This window comes from Micromesistius poutassou, assembly GCF_964030765.1.
Source record: "Micromesistius poutassou genome assembly, chromosome: 7".
In the NCBI taxonomy this organism is placed as follows: Eukaryota; Metazoa; Chordata; class Actinopteri; order Gadiformes; family Gadidae; genus Micromesistius; species Micromesistius poutassou.
Window position 1 is genome coordinate 16,136,023 of NC_140277.1, and position 6,497 is coordinate 16,142,519.

The 6,497-nt window shown below is 47.3% G+C and overlaps 1 long non-coding RNA gene across 1 annotated transcript; it reads left to right on the forward strand.

Moving 5' to 3' along the window:
* Positions 1-119: 119 nt before the first annotated feature.
* Positions 120-4,513, forward strand: LOC311350537. Its single transcript, XR_014636665.1, has 2 exons — positions 120-948; positions 2,023-4,513. It is a non-coding gene; the product is annotated as an uncharacterized lncRNA (long non-coding RNA).
* The last annotated feature ends 1,984 nt before the right edge of the window (positions 4,514-6,497 follow it).

Sequence of the window (6,497 nt, forward strand, 5' to 3'; positions counted from 1 at the left end):
ACACACACACACACACATTGAGAAAAACAGACACACACACACACACACACATACATTGAGACAAACAGACACACACACACACACACATACACACACATTGAGACAGACACACATACATTGAGACAAACAGACACACACACACACACACACACATTGAGACAAACAGACACACACACACACACACACACACACACACACACGTATCACGTTCAACACTGCGCTGCCGTCTGTGTGTCCAGCTCGTGTTGTATGCTCTTCATCTGATCTGTTGATATAGTGATTAGTGTCATATTAACACTCCCTCTGCTCTCTCACGCCCTCACCGCAGGGTGCTGGGCTCCGGGGCTCGCTCTGACCTGTTATCGTCAGGTTGTTGTTGTTATTGTTATTGTCTGGCCCGCGGCCGGTGAAGGCCATGTGAATGTATCATAAAGTCAAGGCCTTGGAGATTTCATTCTTCAACTCTCTGTGACTTTGAGCAGAATCAAGACCGGATCAAGTAGATTCAAATGGGAACTGTGTCGGCTATTCATTCACTTGGCTATTTTATTTCCCAGGAACGGCTAACATTAAGTAGCATGTTTTGATACTTATAATACTTATAATAACGCCCTGCTGCCTGGTGATTGGCTGGTTGGTTTTCTGGCCGGTGCTATTGGCTATCCCACAACCACACCACCCTGTATCGATGAGTAAACACTTGGGTGTTTGATTGTTGATAAATAAGACAACATAACCAGTGGTGACCTCCTAATAGTGTAGTGAACGTTGGATCATTCATCCAGTGTGATCTCTTCCCTTTGGCGCCGACAGAGTGACGGCCACCGCGTCCAGCGTGGGCGCGGCCGGCATCCCGGCCGGCGGCATCATCACCATAGCGATCATCCTGGAGGCCATCGGACTTCCGACCAATGACCTGTCCCTCATGCTGGCCGTGGACTGGATTGTGTGAGTGAAATGCACTTCATACTCACACTCACTCACACACACACACACACACACACACACACACACACACCGAGGTCGGTGACTGTCAACCAACGCTAGGCGACAGCAGGGGCAGTCAGGGTTGGGTGTGTTGCTCAGAGACACTCTTGGTACTCGTTCGAAAAGCCGGGGTTCAAAATAGCAACCTCCTGGTTGACCAGACGACCTGCTCCGACTTCCATGGTGGTTCCTGTGTCATTTAATTCTGGTAACCGTAGCAATAATATTGGCAATTATATTCTTCTCCTTATTAGTAGTATAGTTAAGCAATAGATTACGACAGGCTGTGGTATGTTCTCATTATACCACAGTTAAGGGGCGTTGTCCGACCCCCTTAACTGTGGTATAATGAGGACATTTCACTGACTTAAGTGATCTATTGCTTTTATAAAGTATGACGAAATGAAAGTCATAGACACCCTCAATTTTGAAAAAAGTGAGAAAGTCGGAAAAGCATTTTTTTTTAACAAATACAAAAAAGTAGTCCCTCCTGGCTGCCTGCAAAGTGTACGGCGGTTGCTATGCAACACACTGTAGCGTCCTTCAGAGAGAAGGCTAGAGACGGTAGCTCGGTTCGCCAGCAATTTAGCCTACTATCGAGTTCACTCACCGTGTGCCTATTGCTTTACAACATTTCCACCCTCTCAATCAACAGATTTTTAGGCTTCAGTGAACTATGCTATTGCTTTTATGTATAAACAAACAACAGTTCAAGTTAGGCACAGAGTGATACTGAACTCTGTAAACTGAACGGGCGTCATAGCTGTGTGTATACGCTCAATATACAACAGTTGGGAACCAATCAGATCGCTTGATTTAAGCCACCCGTTTTATAAATATGATTGATGTTTGAATGAAGAGTCAAATTCCAACCCCCGATTTGAGTTGTATCGTGTGTGCTCATAACTGTGTGACTGCGTGTGTGCACCGGCTGCACGTCTTCATTCCTCTCCTTGTGTGTGTGTGTGTGTGTGTGCGTGCGTGTGTGCGCGTGTGCACGTTCGCGTGTGTGTGTGTGTGTGTGCGTGCGTGCAGGGACCGCACCACCACGGTGGTGAACGTGGAGGGGGACGCGCTCGGGGCGGGGATCCTCCACCACATCAACCAGCAGGAGATGAAGAAGAAGAAACAGGAGGAGGAGGAGGAGGGGGGAGGAGGAGGAGGCCCAGGAGCTGCTGGAGGTCAGGGTGGAGGCGGTGGCCAACAGCCTGGCGGAGGGCGAGAGCTCCCCGCTGGTCAGGCACCAGGCGGCCCGGAGCCCCGAGGGCACACCGGAGGCCATCGAGTCCGTGCTGTAGACTCTGGGAGGGGCCCGCCGCTGCGGCCCCTCCCTCCGCGCTGTGGCCCCGTCTCCTCCTCTGATTGGCTGTTCCGTCTGGAGGTCTGGGGAGTTGTGGCACCCGTGACATTTTTTTGGGGGTATTTTTCGGTCGTCTCTCGTTGCTGCTGCTGCTGCTGCTGCTGCTGCTGCTGCTGCCCTGTGTTGACTCAAAGTGAGGTCAAACAGGTGCGCACCGTAACACACGCGCACACACACACACACACACATGCGCGCGCACACACACATGCACGCGGACACACGTACACACACCGATACAAACACAGGCACACACACACACACACACACGCACACTCTTTGCTCTCTCTGTTTGTTGTTCTCTCTCTCTCTTTGCTCCTCTCACACTTTCCCATTAAAGCAGTTGGTCCCTGTTTCCTTTACGTGTAGGAATATACAAAGTCCCATACCTGATGTACACAGTGCAGTGGTGGACCATTTGTGAGGGCTGAGGTCTTCAGTAGGGAACGCTTTACCACCAGCTTTTTAGTTGTGTGTGTATGTGTGTGTGTCTGTGTGTCTCTGTGTGTGTCTGTGTGTGTGTGTGTGTGTGTGTGTGTGTGTGTGTGTGTGTGAGTGTGTTTCTGTGTGTGTGTGTGTGTGTGTGTGTGTGTGTGTGTGTGTATGTGTGAGTGTGTCTGTGTGTGTGTGAGTGTGTGTGTGTGTGTGTGTGTGTGTGTGTGAGTGTGTTTCTGTGTGTATGTGTGTGTGTGTGTGTGTGTGTGTGAGTGTGTCTGTGTGTGTGAGTGTGTCTGTGAGTGTGTGTGTGTGTGTCTGTGTGTGTGAGTGTGTGAGTGTGTCTCTGTGTGTGTGTGTGTGTGTGTGTGTGTGTGTGTGTGTGTGTGTGTGTCTGTGTGTGTGTGAGTGTGTGAGTGTGTCTGTGCGTGTGTTTGTGTTTGTATGTGTGTGTGTGTGTCTGTGTGTGTGTCTGTGTGTGTGTGTGTGTATGTGTCTGTGTGTGTGTGTGTGTGTGTTTGTGTTTGTGTGTGTGTGTCTGTGTTTGTGTACGTGCGCATTTCATCGTACGCTAATACTAATTCTCTAGGTCAAACTTGAGTTGTGTTTGCTGTCAGTTGATCGAAAATGTGAAACATTAACCCGCAACCAAACACATTGTCTCAGTCAGTGTCTGACTGAGATTAAAATGTTTAACCCTAATTAATATCCTTATACTGCTAAGAATAGTTTTATATATATATATATATATATATATATATATATATATATATATATTACCATCTATATGATAGTTGGACATGGAAATTAATTTACAATATGAAGTCAATCAATGCCAAATCATACTGGTTAAGCCTAACCAGGCTATTACATTTGTCTTAGGCATTCCAAAATGGCACCATGAAAACACATTTACATCATTTTTTTCTAAACATAATCTCAAGTCACTGTCACAGTGAGTGATTTAACATTTAAACTCCTCAAGGAGCTGATGTTGGGCCACTGGTTTACATAATATAATAATAATAATAATAATAATAATAATAATAATAATAATAATATAAAGATTAATAAAAAACGTTACACTTTATCCCACAACGAATTGTGGTATAATAAAGTATAGCCTACTTTATACTTAAACTATTAAGCGTGGACTACTTTTTTTTTTTTTGTACAATCCTTTTCATTTGGCTGAACGGTTCAGAAAGACTACAGTCTACACTGCCACCTAGTGTTATTAAACATTACTGCTTAATTACTGTAAAGTATTTAACAAGCGGACATTCGAGGTAAAACAAGATGTAACGTCTTTTGGTGCGTTGCCATGTTGTTTACATAAAAAAAAAAAACCATTTACCTTAATTGTTTGACATTGGTCCTGACAATGGGCCGTTTACATTTCATTTACAAATCGAATGGATCTATATTTTAAAATGAAGCGTGCGGATTACGAGTCTGAGGCACATTGAAGCCTGTTACCAATTGAATAGGTCTATCTAATATTAATTTATTCTAATTTTGTTAACATTTTGTATTATTATTACTCAATTTCCGCTTTTCTATCAAGGCAGGTGCCAAATCAATCTGCTGTTGATGACGATGTTCTCGGTTGAGATGAGTGAGTTGTAGAGTGTTTTGTCTTTTTTAATTCTGCCTGTGCTGTGTGTATGTGTAACAATCTGTACAGTTGTCTTGTCGTCTTTCAGTATTAAAAGCATTACATAATGTGTCTTTCATGATGTGTTCTTCCAATTACTGTTGCAAGAATAATACTGCGTTCACATCACAACCAATGTTGTATTGACAAAAAAAACAACAACAAACAAATCTTTCATCCCTGAGACGTCAAACCTCAGGGCTGAAAGATGTTCTCAGGTTCTCAGTTGGGCTTGGGAAGATGAAGGCAGCAGGGTGGGGTCCGTGGGCCGGGGGCCTCACTGTCACAAATCACAAATCTACCGAGAGCACCAACAAAAAATATTCCAATAAAGTCCCTTAAAGAGGCATGGTCACAGTTTTACTCGGATGCAAAAACAGTCCAGGGAATTCCAAACAGCTCTTCCCCACCACAATCCACAAACCACAATCCCCCCCCCCCCCCCACTTACTGGCACTACAGAAGAGCAGCGGAATCACTTCATGGATTTCTTCAATTCAAAGATTGCACATATTCGCTCTGCCCTTTCTCCCAACCCCTAAACTGCTTTCCTGTGGTTTCATCAGAAGAGGTGCAGAACATCATCAGGGAGATGAAACGCTCCACCTGCGCCCTATACCCTCTCCCAACCTCCCTGGTAAGAACCCATATCACTGTCTGATCAGTCCCCTGATCACCTCTGTTAGAAATACTGGTCACGTCCCCCCCCCCCCCCCCCCGCCTTTAAAAAAAGCCATAATCAAAGCACTGCTCAAAAAACACACCCTTGACCCAGAAGTCCTATCAAACTACAGGCCCATCTCCAATCTCCCCTTCATATCCAAAGTACTTGAGAAAGCATTTGCCACCCACCTTCAAAACAACCTCAAACTTAACAACCTCCTACGAAAAATTCCAGCCCGGTTTCCGCACCGCCCACAGCACAGAGACACAAACGCCCTCCGGATGTCATCCGACGCTGGCTCCCCCTCCCTCCTCATCCTTCCGCAGCGGTGCTACATCGAATTACGCCCCGGGCGAGACCCCCTCCGTGCCGCCCCCCCCCCCCCCCCCCCCCCCAGCTGGCGGAGTTGTGACAGGGGGGGGGGGGGGGCAATTACGGGCTGGCGGAATTGTTGACCGGGGGGGGGGGGAGGGGGGGGCTCATGATTACGGGCTGCGGAATTGTTGAATTGTTATACCAATTCCCCACACAGTGATATGATCGATAATAGAAAACCGCTTCGCGGCTCGGATGATTTTTTTTTCTCTCGTGTGCTCGTGCCGCCCGCCCCCCCATTTCTCGCTTGGCCCATGCCTCAAACCTCCACTGTCCTTCCGGACCTATCTGCTGCATTTGACAGAGTCGACCATGATGACATTCTACTCAACAGGCACCACACCTCAACACTGGACTCACTGACACTGCCCTCAGTTGGTTCCAGTCATACCTCACAAACCGGACATAATACACCCTCCCTGGGTCCCTCCAAATCAACTCCACACACTCACTTGCGGTGTCCCCCAGGGGTCATTCCTTGGCCCCATCCTCTTCATCCTCTACTTCATAACCCCCTTGGTCAGGTCATCGGCCGCCATTGGTTTCTCATTCCACTGCTACGCCGACGACACACAGCTCTATGTCAATGCCACAGCAGTAACCCCACCCTCGTCATCACCGTCATCCCTGTCAAAACTCACCGCCGTGTCTGGAGGAGATAAAGGTATGGATGGAGCACAACTTCCTCCAACTCAACAGCGCCAAGACCAAAGCCATCCTGGTCGGCTGCCCTCCCCAGACCAAATCATCACCCATAACCAGCATCACCTTTTCTGGCTCCAATATCCCTCTCTCACCACCAGTCACAAATTGGCTCCCTTGGTGATTGGCTCCTGCAAAAATGTATCGATACTAGAAAGAAATGTATTGCTCTTCTCCAGACCATTCTGCGGGGCAAACTCAAATCGCCGGCAGAACGGGCGGGGCTACCCGGTCTAATATCAACCACCTCTGCAACATTTCCAAACTCCGCCCCATTCTCTCCCTCTCTGATGCCGAAAAACTGGTCCATGCCTTTAGTA